The 17,764-nt window shown below is 40.6% G+C and overlaps 1 pseudogene; it reads right to left on the bottom strand.

Moving 5' to 3' along the window:
• Nucleotides 1-9,832: 9,832 nt before the first annotated feature.
• On the bottom strand, nt 9,833-13,350 carry LOC117999269 (annotated as a pseudogene).
• Nucleotides 13,351-17,764: the final 4,414 nt, after the last annotated feature.

The raw sequence follows: 17,764 nt of genomic DNA, 5'->3' as shown, positions 1-17,764 counted from the left end.
GTTGCCACAGCAAGGGAAGAAAAAGATCAGTGGATTAGTCATCAACTTGTTAATGCCTCATTCCAGAAGTGACACACAGTACTTTTCACATTTGATCAGCCAGGAAAAGACACATGACCCACCTAACTGTGAGTGTTGTTGGGAAATCTGAGAATAGAAACTTTAGTGAGCACCAGTCTCTTTGCCTCATTATCCCACTTAATTCTTCTTCCACAATTCTTTGAAGTAGATATCATTTACCCACTCTATGGATGAAGAAATTGAGACACAAAGAAGTTAAATGAATTATCCAAAGACAAGGCTAATAAGTGGAAGATTCAGGATAAGGTTACAAAATGAGAGAACCACGCAGAGAAATTGCAATCAGAACACCCTATCTACGTCTTTTAGGTACTTCTAAATTTATTCATTTACCGGAAATTCATTGATTTACTGCACAGAAGTCCAAATTTCACTGCCATAGTGTGATTTTGCACACTCATGACTGCAGTCTCACAACTTATTAATGTGAGAATAAAAAACACCTGTAGAACTTCAGTTTACTTTCCTATGATTAAAGAAAGCAGACTAGTAATTCTCAATGCCCCATCCACCTCAGTACTAGTGATTCAATTCATAGGCTAATGTGAAATTCATTTAAAACTCAGATATCAGCCCTCCAACTGTGTTACTTTATTGTGGTGGCCTGGGTGACATGATATGAAAAAGGTGATCAGCGTTATCAGTGCTTCTTTGTATTTACTAGAAATTTTGGAAATGCTTTATTTCTCCTTCTTTTATGGGGTTAGGCAACTGATATTTTCAAGTGGCATCCTCTAGATAAGAAAAGTTAAATTTCCATTGTTTTAACCCATTTTAAAACTGAGCATAAGAAGAGAGGGCAAAGAATTTTTTCTCCCAAGTCCTCACTACATGCTGGTGAGGACTTTGGTGGGGAGGGTATAGTTGGGATCAGGCATTTGGGTTACATGCGTAGATCACAAGAGAAATACCTAGTCTTCCCCCTATTGTACTTTCTCATGTCATTGCCAGTCAATAAACATCAAACCCTTTTTAAATTTAAATGGAAGTCAGCAGGTATCAAGAGGATGAGGACAACTAGGACTAAGGGTCATCTAGGTACATTTGGAAATTGACCAACTGTGCCCACCAGAGGCCTGTTGACACAGAGATGCTGAGGAATGTTAGGAGGATGAAGTCTGGAGAAGATGTAGGACAGACCCAGCGGGCCTCTGTAGGTAAAAAGGCTTCTCAGCCTTTATATGAATGAAAGAAGAAACTAAGCACTAAAGTCTTCACCTAGTAAAGAAGCTTGAGCTGTAGGATGGAAGGGTCAATTCTGAATCTGAGTGAGCTCAGAAGCATAAATGGCATTCCTTTGGACCCCTGTGACAAAGCAGAGCACAAAATCCAAAGGGAAAGTAAGTCATTCTACTCCAGCGATCCATTGCTGCATAACAAACCATCCAAACTGAGGGGTGTAAAACAATAATAATTTTAGCATATCTCATGACTCTAAGGGTCAGCAGTTCAGACAGGGCAGCAGAGGAAAGGCTCATCTTTGTGCCACAATGTCTGGGCCTCGGCTAGGAAGAGTGAGAGGGGTGGAGTGATTCAGACATTTGACACTGGAATTATCTGGAGGCTATTTCATTCACATGTCTAGCTCAGATGACTCAAAGTCTGCACTTAGCCAGGACTGTTGAACAAAGTACCTACACATGGCCTCTCCATGAGGCTCGGTCTTCCTGCAGCATGGCGCCTGGGTTTTGAGAGAAAGCATCTCAAGAGGGAACACCTGGAGAGAGAATGTTCCAAGAGAGCCAAGTAGAAGTGCATAGCCTTTTATGATCTAGCCTCAGAAGCCACATACCATAATTTCTGCCATACTCTGTTAGTCACAGCAATGACTGGCCTGCCTCTATTCTAAGGGAAGGGACACAGACTCAGCTTCTTGATTGAAAGAACATCAAAGAATCTGGAGCCATATTTTTAAATCATCACACATTCTTCCCCACTTTGGCTTTGGCGTCTCAAGAGCTGCTGGGCCTCACTTGGGGCAGACACATAACTGTTTGTTGACACAGTAGCACCCAGCAGGAGACTGGCTGGTTTGTAATCACACATAAGATACCCATTAGGAACACCTAGAAATACTTGAGGAATACCTCACAGGAGCCTGAGCTCCTGTGTGAATAGGAAAAGCAAAAGCCAGAGAAACCAGCTTATTCTTAATAATGTAGTTCCACTTGTAAGCACAGGCTGGAGAAATCTCAGCAAAGGGTAGGAGGAACCCACTGTATACTTAGGAATGATCAGAGACAACAGGGCAGCTAAAGAGGAAACCAACAGGGGTTCTAGAAGACAGGAACTAATGCACCACTTACTGCAATGCTACCCAATTCAGGATGGCTGCAGATTGCAAACTAGATGAGCTATTTTGTTCTGTTGAAATAAGGAAACAAGCTGTGCTTTTCAAGCCAACTCTTTAAGCCAACCTTGAGTCTTCTATAAAGAACTGCAAGCATGATGCTCTTCAAAATGCCAGCCACGGATGCTCATGGAAATGCAAGTTTTATGTGTACAAGTGAGGAAAGTTCTTTATGTTAGAAATTGGCTTTTCAGCCACACACACACACACACACACCCTGCCCTCACATTTTTAATAATAAAACAAACCACAAAAAATTTATTTCCAAGCACTTGATCATTCTGAAAAATCAGAGGGAATTTGAGCCAAAAGGGAGGAAAGTAACCCATCTCCACAAAGGATAAATATCTGCCCCATAATTTATGGAGAATGCAAATCATCCAAGCAGCAGTCTATTGGCATTGACTGTTATTTCACTTAATTAAATGGTTGTACAAGCCTCAGAATGCCAAGTCCCCTGCCAGCTGACCCTATTCCCATGACCTTCCCTCCGCAGAGTTCAGGGGAACATGATACTAAAAAAAGCATTTCATTTTAAACTAGAGGGAAATATGAATTTGTGCATGAAAGGAGGTTAGGTGGTGAGGACTTTTCCCTTGACTAATTTGTGCCATCGAAGCCTCTGTGACTATTGTGCATGAGAAACTTACGTTGTCTTGTTTTTGTTTTTGTTTTGTATTTTTAATTCGGAGGGCAGTCAGCCCTGTCACTTTTTCATTATCATGTAGCTAAATTTTGCATGCAATGTGTCACTGTTTATGCTGGTTTTTAAAAATTCCAGAACTCAGCATTTCCTACGCTTGCTTTTGCTACTAAAATCTTGATTCTTGAGTGATGTTGGACTACGGAGTATTCTTCAGGCACTGGAGTTGTGATCCCATGATTAGGCTGACTGAGTCTTGGAGGATATGTAGGTGAAGTTTTAATGGAAGTTTCATGCTGGCTAATCTCCCCTACCCACAGAGCTCACGGTTCATGGGTCCATGCTAGGTCTACCTTAAATGAGTCTGCACATGGACACCTGGGTAGCTCAGTCAGTTAAACATCTTACTCTTGGCTTTAGCTCAGGTCGTGATCTCAGGGTCATGAGATCAAACCCCGTGTCGGGCTCTGCACCCAGCAGGGAGTTTGCTTGAGATTCTCTCTCTCCCTCTGCCCCTCTCCCTGTGTTCGTGTGCTCATGCACTCGCTCTTGCTCTCTCTCTCTCTCTCGCTCTCTCTTAAATAAATAAATAAATCTTTTTAAAAATGAATCTGCACAGCCTCTGATCTCCTCTCTTCTTTTCCCCCATGCCCCCTCTTCAGTCTTTTTTTATGACTACACTAATGGATTTTTAAAACACTTTTATTCCATTGTATTAAATATAAAAGGGAATACATTTTTACATATGCAATTTAGAGTATTTCCAGCATTCTAAAAGGTTCCCTCCTGCCCCCTCATGCCCCTTCCCCTGAAAGGTAACCACTGTTCTGACTTTAGTCACCATAGATTGTTTTGCCTATTCTTGAACTTCATATAAATGGAATTATACAATAGTTTGTATACTGTTGCTTCTTTCATTCACCATTATGACAGAGTCCTCTGTGTTGTTGAATGTAGGAGCATTTCTCCCTTTCCTATATTCCATTGTATGAATATACATACAATAGTTTATTTGGAAACATTCTACTTCTAAAGATCATTTTACTGCTGATGGTGCCCTTGGGCTTTTTTCTCTATTTGTTATCCTCCCCAGATGTCAGCTCTATCATCAAAAAAGAGGCCCTTCTAGAAGCCAAGAGCAATTTCAGGCTCCATGAGGTGAGTAGATGAAGGAGATATATTCAAGCCTTTGAGATCCTATTCTGGAGGAGATTTTAAGTCCTTTAGAGTCTTCTAAGTGAAACAACCAGAAGAAGACAAAGAGGCAGCATCAGCATTATTTTCTTGCTGATGTTAACCTTTTTCAAAGTTTAACTTACACGTTCAACTACTGGATATTTTTAGCACCTATTGTATGCCAGATATTTGTTAGGTCCTGGGAATGAAGCATCAAATAAGACAGATAAGGATGCTGTTCTTCTGAAGCTAACTTTCAAAGAAGATATCAAATGGTGATAAAAGTTATGGTGAAAATTAAAATAGGACAGTGCAATGAAATAGCCAGAAAAAGGCTCTCTGGGGAGACCACAAAATGACAAGAAATAGTCATAGCAAGAGAATCCAAGGGAAGCCATCAGGAGGAAACATATTCTAGGTTGGCAGAACAACTAGATCAATGTTCTTAAGCTGAGGAGGAACTTGGCCTTCTTAAAGAACAGAAGGCAGGCTCACGAGGCCAGCATCCAGCGGGCAACATGAAAGCAGCAGAAGATTAGGTCAGGGAAGTAAGCGGGAATTGGATCATACATGACTTTGTGGTAAAGAGTTAAGATCTTATTCTAAGTAGGATGGAAAGCCATTAGAGGGCGTTAAGCAGAAGAGTAACACTGCTTAATTAAGTGGAAAGTGGCTGAAAAGGAGTCAGGAGTAGAAGCAGAATACAAACGAAGCGGCAACTTCCTCAAAGACAGAGGACGGTGTCTCGCACTAAGGTGGCAGCAAAGGAGGCAAAAACACGGACAGAGTTCAATATGTTTTGGAGAGAATCAACAGAATATGCCAGAGAAAAGATGTGCCATCACACAAGGTCATTAAAGGTAACACATTCAGCGGCCACCTCGGAATCTATAGAGTTAAAACCACACAACACCTCCAACCCCATCTCCAGCTTTGGGCAACCACAAATTATTCTCCATCCACATAATTCTGTCATTTCAAAAATGTTACATGTAACCGTTTGATCGTTTGATATTGATTTATTTTTCCCTCAGCGTGGTCCCCTTCCTATCCACCCACAACTGTTGTGTGTGTCAAGAGTTTGTTCCTTTTTGGTGCTGAATAGTATTTCATGGTATGAACAGACCACAGTTTATTTACCCATTCACCCAAAAAGAACATTAGGGTTGTCTGCAGTTTTTGTTGATTAGAAATAAATCTTCTTCAATAATTTGGGTACAGGTTTCTATGTGACTATAAGTCTTCGTTTCTCTGGAATAAATGCCTAGGAGTGGAATTGCTGGGTTGTACAGTAAGTGCCCATTTAATATGAACTTGCCAGGCTGTGGTCCAGTGTGGCTGTACCATTGTGCATATCCCACTGACAATGTATAAGAGAGAGCCAGGTTCTCTGCATCCTTGCCAGCACTGATACTATCACTATTTCTAATTCTGTTGAATATATATGTAGTGATATCTCTACCTGCTCTTAATTTCCATTTCCCAAAGGCTAATGTTACTGAACATCTTTTTTTTATTATTATTATGTTATGTCAATCACCATACAGTACATCATTAGTTTTTGATGTAGTGTTCCACGATTCATTGTTTGCATATAACACCCAGTGATCCATACAGTACGTGTCCTCCTTAATACCCATCACCGGGCTGACCCATCCCCCACCCCCCTCCCCTCTAGAACCCTCAGTTTGTTTCTCAGAGTCCATCGTCTCTCATGGTTCATCTCATCTTTTAATATACTTATTTGTCTTATGCACATCCTCCTCACTGAAATGTCTGTTTATGTGTTTTGCCCATTTCAAATTAGATTTCTATTAATTCTTTTACTATTGATTGTCAAGGGTTCTCTATATAGTCTAGCAATAAGTCTTTTGTCGGATATGTGGTATGTAAATATGTTCTCTCAATTTGTAGCTTTTCCTTTCATCCTCTTAACAAGGTCTTTCACAGAATAAAGCTTTAATTTTGATGGAAAAAAAAAAAGAAAAGATGTACCATTATGCTAAACAAGTTTCTGTCTTCGTACTGGGCCTTACTCAAGACTCCTTGTATACACCAGGATGGTGGAGGAAAGAATAAAGAACCTCAGGGGGAAAGATGATCTTCCCTCATAGTAATCACTTCCATTGGCCCACAACATGCAGAAAGTACCCTCACATATATATTATCACTTTATTCTTACAACAGTTCTATAAGGGAAGGAAGAAGACATAAAAAATGCAACTTTACAAATAAAAGAAACTCAGAAACTGAAGGCAATAATGGACTAAACAAAGGACTCAATTAATACTAACAATTAGTAAGTTACTAATCCAAGACTTGTACCCATCCTTGTGGTATTGTTCCTACATATTGTTTTCCTGAGATATCTGCTCTAGTGATCATAATAAATCTTAACTTTTATTGACTGCTTTCTCTTTGCCAGACACCGTGGTTACTCATGACATATCTCACCTCTTTTAATCCTATAATGTAAGTACCACTCCTGCAGTCCTTATTTTGCAGACCTATAAACTTAAGGCTAAGAGAGTTTAAGTGACCTTTCAAAGCTATCACAGATGCTAAGTGCGAGAACTAGAATTTAAGCCAAAGCAAACTCACTCCAAAGCCCATTTCCCCAGTCATAATATTAAGCTATTATAGACAGAATAAGTAGAATGTGTTAAAAATCCCATTTGCCACCTCCAGTGTTAAGTATCTTAAAATAATTTCAAATAATATTCTCTGAGACTTTTAACAACACCATACTGATAAATTAATATACAAACACTATGGACATTTTCTTCCTCACCCATATATTCATTGAAGAATCTATTTCTCAGCTTCTCTCCCCAGCCTCTGAAAAATTTCCACAATGGGAGATCTGATGATTTGTTCTTCTACCATTTGATCCCTAGGAACAACTATCTATAGTCACCAGTGTAATTAAAGATGTGTCAAAATGTGAGGGCTGTCAGCAAGGTTGACTTTATTATTTGCTCAGAAAATATAAAATATCCATTATAGAGCCAGCCTTCATGATTATAAACATTTATTAGAGACAAATAATTTAATAATAGATAACACTAACTCATCCACATTAAAACAACTATCTCTGAGATCTCCTCCAAGACGTCTTCTATTATTTAACCAAACATTACCTTATCTGTTTTTTAAAAACTCAATTCAGACTGCTTCTCATTAAGATTTTATTTTGGTTTCATAAATCCAGCATCTGCTACTTAAATGCATTCTATTAAATTATATACCATTTAGAGTTAAAAGAGACTCCCAGCATTATATAATCTAAATGTTTCAAGTTGGGACACCTAGGTGGCTCAGGCGGTTAAGTGCCTGCCTTCAGCTAGGGTCATGATCCCAGGGGCAGGCTCCTTGCTCAGCAGAGAACCTGCTTCTCCCTCTGCCTGCCACTCCCCCTGCTTGTGCTCTCTCTCTCTCTCTCTCTCTCTCTGACAAATAAAATCTTTAAAAAAATTTTTAAATAAAATAAATGTTTCAAGTTATAGTGGGAGAAGCATAGTTCCACAAAGTTTCCTACGTGTCCAGGGTCCCCCAGTGAGTTGATGACAAAGCCAAGAGTATATCTGGTCCAGCACAGCAATATTTTACCATCTCTCTGTGTTACTTTTACTAGCATATTAACACTCTCTCTCATAAAGAAAGTCTAGAAACTTAGTCTCTAATTATGTACATAATCCCATATATAACCATATAGTGATCTATCTAAGCAGATTTTCGCATCCTTTGGAGCTGGGAAAACTCCTCCAGATCCAGTTCTGATGAGGCTGCACCAACTCCCTCAGACAGAATGAGTCATTCTGTCATCATGTTCCCAGAAAGTGGTGCTCACATTTCAACTATAATAGTTATCACATTGTATTCTAGCTTACCCTGTTTAAATTTATACCTCCTCTACAGGGCTGTGAGTTCATCTAGGCAAAGACGGTGCCTTAATCCACCTTGTGAACTCAAACACTTTGCATAAAACATGCATTCAGTAAAAGTTTTTATGAATGAATGTGTTATGGAATCAATCAACTATTAGAGATTGCCTTGTCTACTCCCTGAGCTCAAAGAGACAGAACAATTAACTTATTGGTATCATACAAAAATACATTTGTAAAAATCAAACATAAATAAAGCAAAGTAGACAGTTGAGGAGATTATTCTGGGTAGCAGAGGGGAGGAGACTGTATCAGACTGTACAGTCTGTACCAAATCGTATCAAATAAGAGATCAGGAAACAGAAACCACACAATAATTAAACAGAAGTTTAATATAAAGAATTATTAAACTCAGATAGGAGAATAACTATAAAGATATAAAGAGAATTCTAAAGGATACCTTGCATTCAAGGGTGAATCCTGGGAAGGACAAACTTAGAAAAAAGACAAATTTGGCTCCCTCCCCAAGGCTGAGGTTCAGCCTCATCAAAGAAGATGTGGTTGCAGCCCATGGGAGGGTAAAGAAGTTCACTGAGTTGCCTGGACCAGGGCGGGCCTGAGCTGCTAGACAAGCCACAACAACCCCCACCTCCTAGGTACAGGGGAGCTGTGGCTGGTGAGTAAGCATGCAGAGGGAGTCGGGCATGCAGAGGGAGTCCAGCTCCAGGTGCAAGGCCTGGAGCACACAGTGTCCACACCAGGAGAGCCACAGGAAGCAAACTTCTGAGGCATAAGCCAGCAGAGGTTAGTGGGAGGGCACACAGAAGGAGTTGGGATGCCACTGGGGGGCACAAGGGCTGGAGCGTGCAATGCTCCCATCAGGGGGGGCAGAACAAGATGGTGACCGGGTCCAGGCCACTAAATTGCTAAGGGACTGCCCACTCAGGTGCGTGCACAGCTGGGGCAGAACAACACCAGGCGTCCCTTGCGCCACCCCTGACTGACGGCAGGAGCAGGGGAAAGCAAACACTGCAGCCGGGAGGAAGAGCGCCCCCCATTCCTCCTGCAATGTCCCTTCAGCTCCCTCTACTGACAAAGCTCAACATCACCCCACTGAGAAAGGCTCAAAAAAGTCCAGTCCATTATCACACAGCAAATGCTGAAGGACCAATCTGGAGCTGAGAGACGGGAAACTGGTAAGTGGAATCTGATACTCAATAAATAAAAGACGCTTAGCCCAAGTTATAATGTCCTCTAGCTCTCAGTCTCCTCAGCTGCAAAATGAGGAGAGTAATAGTATCTGCTCATAGGTGGCATAAGTAAAAAGATAACATGCATACTTGGAACAATAACAACATATGCGCTGATCATAGAACAGTGCCCGGCACATAATAAGAATTCCATCGATGTTTGCTATCGTCACTTTCACTGGAAAGCAGAACTGGAATCAGACGAGTCCAGTTCCGTTCCCAGCCCTGCTGTTACTGACTGGGGTGCACAGCAATCACTCCTCACGGGGCCTTAGTTTCTACCGCTGTAATGTGGCCTTCTCCCACCTTTTTTTTTTAAGAAACTGCTTATTTTCCGTCAGCTTTATTTCCCTTTTCTGTCCAAGTCTGTGAAAGAATAGCTTAAGACCACTGGGTACTTGTTCTTAGCCGCCCAGGGACCCGAGCAGCGGGAGCGGCGGAGCAGTCCTCAGGCCCCCGGGCCCCTGCAAGAGGCACCCAGGGCACCAGCGCCTTCAGACCCGCCTGCGACCCCAGGGGGAGGGTCAGTACATTCGGGAGCTGGAGCAGTCCACTCACCCTGAAATTCCTCCTTTGTCGTGGCCTTTCCGGCAGCAGCCTGCTCTTCCTCTCCATCTCTTCACCACCTCTGCAGAAGCGGAGATCCCGCGCAGCCTCCCACGAGGGGTCCCGGGGATGCGGCTGCACATGCGCAGAACTTTTGGGCGAGCGCCCACTACCTCGGACCTGCTGACCGACCGCCCGCTCCTGGCTGCCTGGGATGGAAATGTCCGCCTAGCACGAAGGAGCATCTGTGTTACACCAGTTAATACACAGTGGTAAGCAGGTTAACATAAGACGCCTGCGGGGGCAGCTGGCGGTCAGCCCTAGGACTAGTAAGCACGGGAAGTCGTGGCTCTCCGAAGGCTGCCCGGACCCGGTTGGTGAAGGTCCCAGGGAGGAACCAGCCGGCGATGGAAGTGGCTCTGGTGGCCGCAGCAAACTCCGGCGTAGCTTGCGGGCCAGTATTCTTGGAGGAGAAGGCACTGACATCAGCCGAGTTTTCAGGGGCTCGAGCTATCAGCACAAGTGCCTCTCGGGTTCTACTCAGATGTCGGATGCAGATGCCATCACTGTTGCCTTTTTAGACGTCCTGTCCCGTTGGAAGTCAAGGTGGCTGCCACCTAAGTGGGTTCCTGCTGCAAGGAATGTGAGGACATCTTCATTTGCAGGACATCAAGGGCTCTGCACAAGGTGAAAGTTTCCCTTAAAGTTACAATGGGAACCCAGAACATTGCCATATGGACCTCTCTCTCTGGGTAGTGTGGAAAGGCCCTTTCTCACTTTTAACATCGCGTTTTTCCATCTCACATGCCCGACATCCGCACCTTCTGCTTTGGGGCATACAGAGAGCCTAACCCTCAAAACCATAGCTGAGAAGATAAGGAAGGCAGGGCATTTGGCTGCACTGAGAAACGTTGAAGACATTTACAAGACAAAAATAACAATACAGTGTGACGGTTTGTCAGAGTCTTCTCTGGGAAATGATAGCACATTTCAACTATTATCAAGCATTAATTCATTAGGAAGTTTTAAATAGTGGATAGTAAGGCCCCAAACAAATAATGCACAGAGAAACTAGGTTTTAAAGACATGTTCAGAGGGAATGGGGGATTCCGTCTGGGAAGGCTGAGGTGGGATGGGATAGAAATGGTAGAGCAGTGTTTCTCAAACTTTACTGTGCCTATGAATCACCTAGAGGTCTCATTATAATGCAGGTTCAGATTCAGCAGGTCTCGGGCGGGGCCTGAGAGTCTACATTTCTAATAAGCTCCGACCCACGGACCACACTCTATAGTGCCATGGGAACCGGCTGTCTGGCTATCCAGGACTTCTATGCCTGGGGGTGTGATGCAAAAGACAAGTTTTTTCAACTTAAAGTTTTTCCTGGAGTCAATGAAGTCATTGCAGACATCTGACTTCCAAAATACCATCCAGAAAAAATGAGCTTCAGAAATGTCAATCACTGAACTCCCATTGCTCCCAACATTTTTAAATAACATCAAAAGCACATGACAGGCCAGAATAAACATAAACAGGTCTTGAATAAACATAAAAGATCAGAAATTCTTTAAATGATGATCAGATTATACCAGGGGTTCCCAAAATTTCTCACTTTGGAGGGATCCTTAGTGACTCTCTGATTTTTCTCAGTGTCCCCAGACCAAATGAAATAACCAACTGTTTTATTTAGTAAGTAGTTAGGTCCCTACGTGGTAAGGTATTTTGTTTTTCTGTTTGTTTGTTGTTTGGTTTTGGTCCTAACAGGTTAGTGGCCATTTGGGGAAAAAAATAATATTCATAAACTGAAAGTATGCTTTTATTTCATCTTTAAATAACCACAAGTACTTACTAATTGGATGTGTGCATCTATTGGGCATTGCAAAACTTCTCAAACTTTGAAATCAGATTGGACACCAGCACCCTCATCCCCCATTCTACTTTGCTTTTCATGTAGTAATTGTTATTTGTCACAGCAACTGTCAAAAACCCAGCTTCGCAAATACATGACACCACTGAGAAGAACGTAGTACAATCTTACTGAAGAAACTGAAAACTATCTTGAGCTAGTAGTTTATGTGGTATCCAGGAAATATTGAATATTGCTATACTCTCCTCCAAAACTTAAAAATTTCTGAGGCTCAGTTTAGGAACTGCAGGATCATACCCTTTGCAAAGTACTAATCATGACGAAAGGCAAAGTAAGAATTCTAAAAGAAGATAGAAATTTTTGCAAGGAATACCAAGAGCAATACAATAAAATTTCCCTTACCTATTAAAGAGAAATCAATTATTCTCTGTCTCATTAGAACAAAAGCATATTCTTAAATTAACATTAGGATTCCAATGTTAGAAAATATTATGGTCTTTTGAAGGAAATGAACTTCCTAATATTTTCTCAATAACAACAAATCACTTTCCCATCAGCAAAAAAGACTTTGCCTATAAATATCATTGTCCCTTTATTTTCTTACATTCACCCTCTATTTTTCTGACATTTGATTTCAAATTAAACCTAAGGAACAATTTTGAACATTCAAGCTTACAAAAAAAAAAAGAAAAGAACCTGGATTGATTCAAAGTTTTACTTTATGTACCTACAATTTCCCAGTAGTCCTATTTCTCAATCAGAATTTGAATAATCTTTACAACTTGTATTCCCCCAAACTCAGATTTAATGACTCAGTAGGTTCAGAAAGAGAAATAACAGCTGCAGCTCATCCCGCAGTGCTATTCAGTAATGACAATGTTATACCACATTAGCAATTGTGACATTAATAAAAAGAAGCCCATAGGATTAACCAAAGACAGCTGACTTTAGTCAAATGTAGGTCATGCTTTGTTTGCTCAGAAGCTAGTAATAAATTCCCAGGTAAGTGCTCTCGTGTGTCACACATATATGTCAGGAGCATAATTTCAGCCCCACTAAATGATTCACATTTTTAAGTTGCTGTAAGCCATTTTTGAATTATTGTTAAGCATTTAATTTCACTGCCAGGCCTATAGGCTCCTTAAAATTATTAACTTATGTGACATTACAGCATGTTTTTCCTTCAGGTACCACTTAAGAACACCTTAGAGAATTTCATGTTAACCTTCCAGATACTGAAGTACTTACTAGAAGAGGCTCAGGGGTCACCTCCTAATTTATAGCATAATTATGGGGAAAATGGTGTTGATAGCTAAGCTAGCCATCTATAATCACAAAGTCCTCATTGTCACAGGAAATGTCAATGTAAGCCTAATGTGAATATTGCATTCTTAATCAAGTCTTGTGGTCAGCTTTATACAAACAAGAAGTCCAGAATTTACACAAACAAGAAGTCCATACAATCCTAAAATATATTTTAAAAATATAAACATTTTGGAAACCATTTTAGCAGTTTTTAAAAGGTTAGACATACACCTACCATATGATACAGCCATTGCACCCCTAGATATTTGTCTAAGAAATGGATCCACACACACAAAAAAGAGAAAGAAATGGAACCACATGTCCACAAAAAGACCTGCACAAAAGTATTCATAGCAGCTCTATTCATAATTGCCCCAAACTGGAAATAACCCAAATCAACAGGCAGATGGCTAAAGAAATGGTGGTATATTCATATGCTGGAACACTACTCAATAATAATAAGAAAAGAACCACAGATCTCTGCAACAATCATGGACAAATCTCTAAAACACTATGTTAAGTGAAAGTGGTTAAACACAGAACATGATGCATGATTCCATTTATGTGCAATTCTAGGATAGTCAAGCCAATCTATGGTGATAAATCAGAACAGTGGTCGTGGGGTAGGGAATGGTACAGGACTGTCTGGGCAAAGCACAAGAACACTTTGGGAGTAATGAGAAGTTCCATATCTCGACGGGGTGAGGCATTGTGCACATATACATTTGCCAAATTCATCAAACTGTCATTTAAGATCTGTACATTAGGGACGCCTGGGTGGCTCAGTCAGTTAAGCGTCTGCCTTCAGCTCAGGTCATGATCCCAGGGACCTGGGATCAAGTCCCACATCGGGCTCATTGCTCAGCAGGGAAACTGCTTCTCCCTCTGCAATGGAATATTACCCAGCCATCAAAAAAATGAAATCTTACCATTTGCAATGACATGGATGGAACTGGAGGGTATTATGCTAAATGAAATAAATCAGTCAGAGAAAGACAAATATCATATGATTTCACTCATATGTGGAATTTAAGAAAAAAACAGATGAACATAGAGGAAGGGAAGGAAAATTTAAAAAGATAAAAACAGAGAGGGAGGCAAACCATAAGAGACTCAACTACAGGGAACAAACTGAGGGTTGCTGAAGGGGAAGTGGGTGTGGGGGGAATGGAGTAAGTGGGTCATGGGCATTAAAGAGGGCACTTGATGTAATGAGTGCTGAGTATTATATGCAAATGATGAATCACTAAATTCTGCCCCTGAAACTAATAATAATTTAAAAAAAAAAACATGTATGAAATATACCTCAATAAATAAAATAGATGTGGTATTCTGCAAGCTTTTAATTTTATATTTAACCTTTATTAAATATTTATGTAACTGTAAAATGTGATCAGGTCTTCTAGATATAATCAAAAAGAGATGTTGCCCAAAAGAGTTACTAATTTCGTATTACCCAATTATGATAAGAAACAGTGGGGTGCCTGGATGATTCAGTCATTTAAGCGTCTTCCTTAGGCTCAGGTCATAATCCCGGGGTCCTGGGATGGGGCCCCATGTGGGGCTCCCTGCTCTGTGGGGAGCCTGCTTCTCCCTCTCCCTCTCTGCTCCTCCCACACCACTCATGCTCCATGCTCTCTCTCTTTCTCTCTCTCTCTGTCAAATAAATAAATAAAATCTTTAAAAAACAAAAAAGGATAAGAAACAGCATAGTTAACAAAGTAGATAATTTCAATTTATTGACATCTTAATTCCTTCCAGTGTAAATGACAGCTTGAGAAATCTGTTTATAAATTTGAAAAATCAGGGGCACCTGGGTGGCTCAGTCATTAAGCGTCTGCCTTCAGCTCAGGTCGTGGTCCCAGGGTCCTGGGATCGAGCCCCACATTAGGCTCCCTGCTCCGTGGGAAGCCTGCTTGTCCCTCTCCCACTCCCCCTGCTTGTGTTCCCTCTCTCGCTGTGTCTCTCTCTGTCAAATAAATAAATAAATAAATAAATAAATAAATAAATAAATAAAATTTGAAAAATCAGAAAACTATCAACTGGTATAAATGCAATTAAGTGCTTAAAACTAGTTTATATTAATGTGGAGTAATTGCAAGATGAGCCCAAAATAGTAAATGATAGAAAAATTATTTGAATTTCTAATACTAAGCAGAGTTCAGTTGACTCTTCCCATACAAGCCTTACCCCTGCCACCGTTCTGAGTCAGGCCCTCATTTTTGTTTTGTTTTGTGTTTTTAAGTGCAACAGATTCCTTTTTTTTTTTTTTAAGATTTTATTCATTTATTTGTGTGAGAGAGAATGAGAGAGAGCACATGAGAGGGGGGAGGGTCAGAGGGAGAAGCAGACTCCCTGCCGAGCAGGGAGCCCGATGTGGGACTCGATCCAGGGACTCCGGGATCATGACCTGAGCCGAAGGCAGTCGCTTAACCAACTGAGCCACCCAGGTGCCCCAGTGCAGCAGATTCCTAACTGGCTTTCTTAATTTTGCTGTCATCCTCCTTTGATCCATTTAAAGCCATCATATTAATCCTTCAGCAGTCTGCAAGAGCATCTCCCACCATACATCACAATTTATAGCCACAGTCAGTTCCCCAGCCCATCATTCAAAAACCGATGGTCTGACCAGTCATCCTGTCATTGTATCTAATCTCATAGCCACTTTTTTTCCCTGGCCTCCCACCAGTCCACAGATCTCTGCACTAAGGAAGCTTGATAATGCTCCCATTTCTGCCACTGGGCCTTTGCTTATGCCACCTGTCTATCTGAATTTTATATCATTTTGTCCCCACCTCACCATCCATATTCATCCCAGTTTTCAAGATCCACTTTAGCTATCACTTCCTCTTAAGGAAGTTCCTCATTTACCTCACCTTTCTTTCTTATAAACATTCATCACATTGTATGCCCAGTTCTCCTATCATAATCATCACTGTTTGTCTTATATTGTGAAATGGTTTGGACTCCAGCTCCAGAGAGAAATACACAGCTTACAAACTTAGCTCCCCAGCAATCAGAACTTAGGCAGGTTACTTCATCTCTCTATACTTCTGATTATTCACCTATTAAAAAGATAAAATTAAAATAGTACCTTTCTTATATAATTGTTGTGAACAGGAAATTAGACAATGTACATACAGTGCTTAGTCTGGCACACATTTTAAGTGTTCAATAATATTTACCCCAAAAGCTGCTGGTTAAAAGAGAATAAATTCTCTAAGCAGATGAACTATATTTAAAGAATTGAAAGAACTCGTAAATGGAGCGTTTTGAGGACTATCAAGTTATGCCAGAAGGTTGGAGAAAGATGACTTTTGCTGTGATTTCCAAAATAGGGCATAAGTTAGGTTTCAAAAACTGTAGAATGGTGACCTTAATTCTAGGCAGGAAGAGTCTGGTGAAAAGGAAAAGAAAAAACAAAAACAAAAGAAGAAGTAGTCCAGGTACCAAACAGAAATGAAAACACATGTCTACACCAAGATTCATACATGAATATTCAAAGCAGCTTCATTCATAATAGCCAAAAACTAGAAACAAATGTCCACCAACAGGGAAGTGAATAAACAAAATGTGTTATATCCCCACAACAGAGTATCATTTAGCACTAAAAAGGAACATGCTACTGAGAGAGCAACAGTGTGGATGAATCCCAAAACTTTTACACTGAGGAGGTGTAAAATTATATATAAAAGAAGAGAAGAGAAAATTATATATAAAAGAAGCCAAACACACACACAAAAAGTGCATACTGTATAATTCTATTTATATGAAATTCTAGAAAGTGTAAGTAACCTATCATGACAGAAAGATCAGAGGTTGCCTGAGGATTGGGGATGGAGGGGAGGACGGACTGCAAAGGAGCATGAGGAAACCTTGGAAGGTGGTGGAAATGTTCTGTGTCTCAGTTAGTTCCGGTAGTGGTTTCAAAGGACTAAACATAATTGTCAAAATGCATCAAATTGTACACTTCAAATGGGTGTAATTTATTTTACATGAATTATACCTCCATCAGACTAATATTTGAAAAAAATAACCAAAAAGTAAAAAGGTTTCTTTTAGTCAAAGAGACCTTGGAAGAGGAGTAGGGCTGATCGGGACACAGTATATTTTCATTAAGAAAATGTCATATTTGTCTGGGAGTTTTTGCTTCTTCAGTAGGGCTACTGGGTTGCATTATCTGGGGGACATAGTAGATGCAAAGTGCCTGAACTTCAGCAGGATAGTTGAAGAGATTTTTCATGATACACTGTGAGATCAAGTAAAATTTTATGGGACAGGTGCAAGGACAGTTGAAGAATTGAGTGATGATTCCTGTGTTATTCTAGAAGACTTCCAGTGTCAGATCACATGGTCTATATTTGGTCTGTTAACATTTTTATCAATTGTTTGCCTGAACCACTAAGGACACAGCCATCAACTTCATGTTGACTGAACATTGCCATGTTAAACAAAAGATAAGAATCTAAATTATCTTAACAGGCAAGAGCAGTAGTTTAGATCTGACAAGGTGAAACTTCACAAGGAGAGCTATTAAATAACTGAATTGAGTCTAAAATCTAGCTTTCCAAGTACAAGACAGAAGTACCATGCCATACCAACAGGATATTAGAAAAAGAAGCTATAGGGGCATAATCAGTAATAAGTTGAATGTCAATCAACAGT

The sequence above is a fragment of the Mirounga leonina genome, unplaced genomic scaffold (assembly GCF_011800145.1).
Source record: "Mirounga leonina isolate KUSES-001 unplaced genomic scaffold, KU_Mleo_1.0 Mir_115, whole genome shotgun sequence".
Taxonomy (NCBI): Eukaryota; Metazoa; Chordata; class Mammalia; order Carnivora; family Phocidae; genus Mirounga; species Mirounga leonina.
Note: the sequence above shows the minus strand (reverse complement) of the source record. Positions and strands in the feature narration are given on the sequence as shown.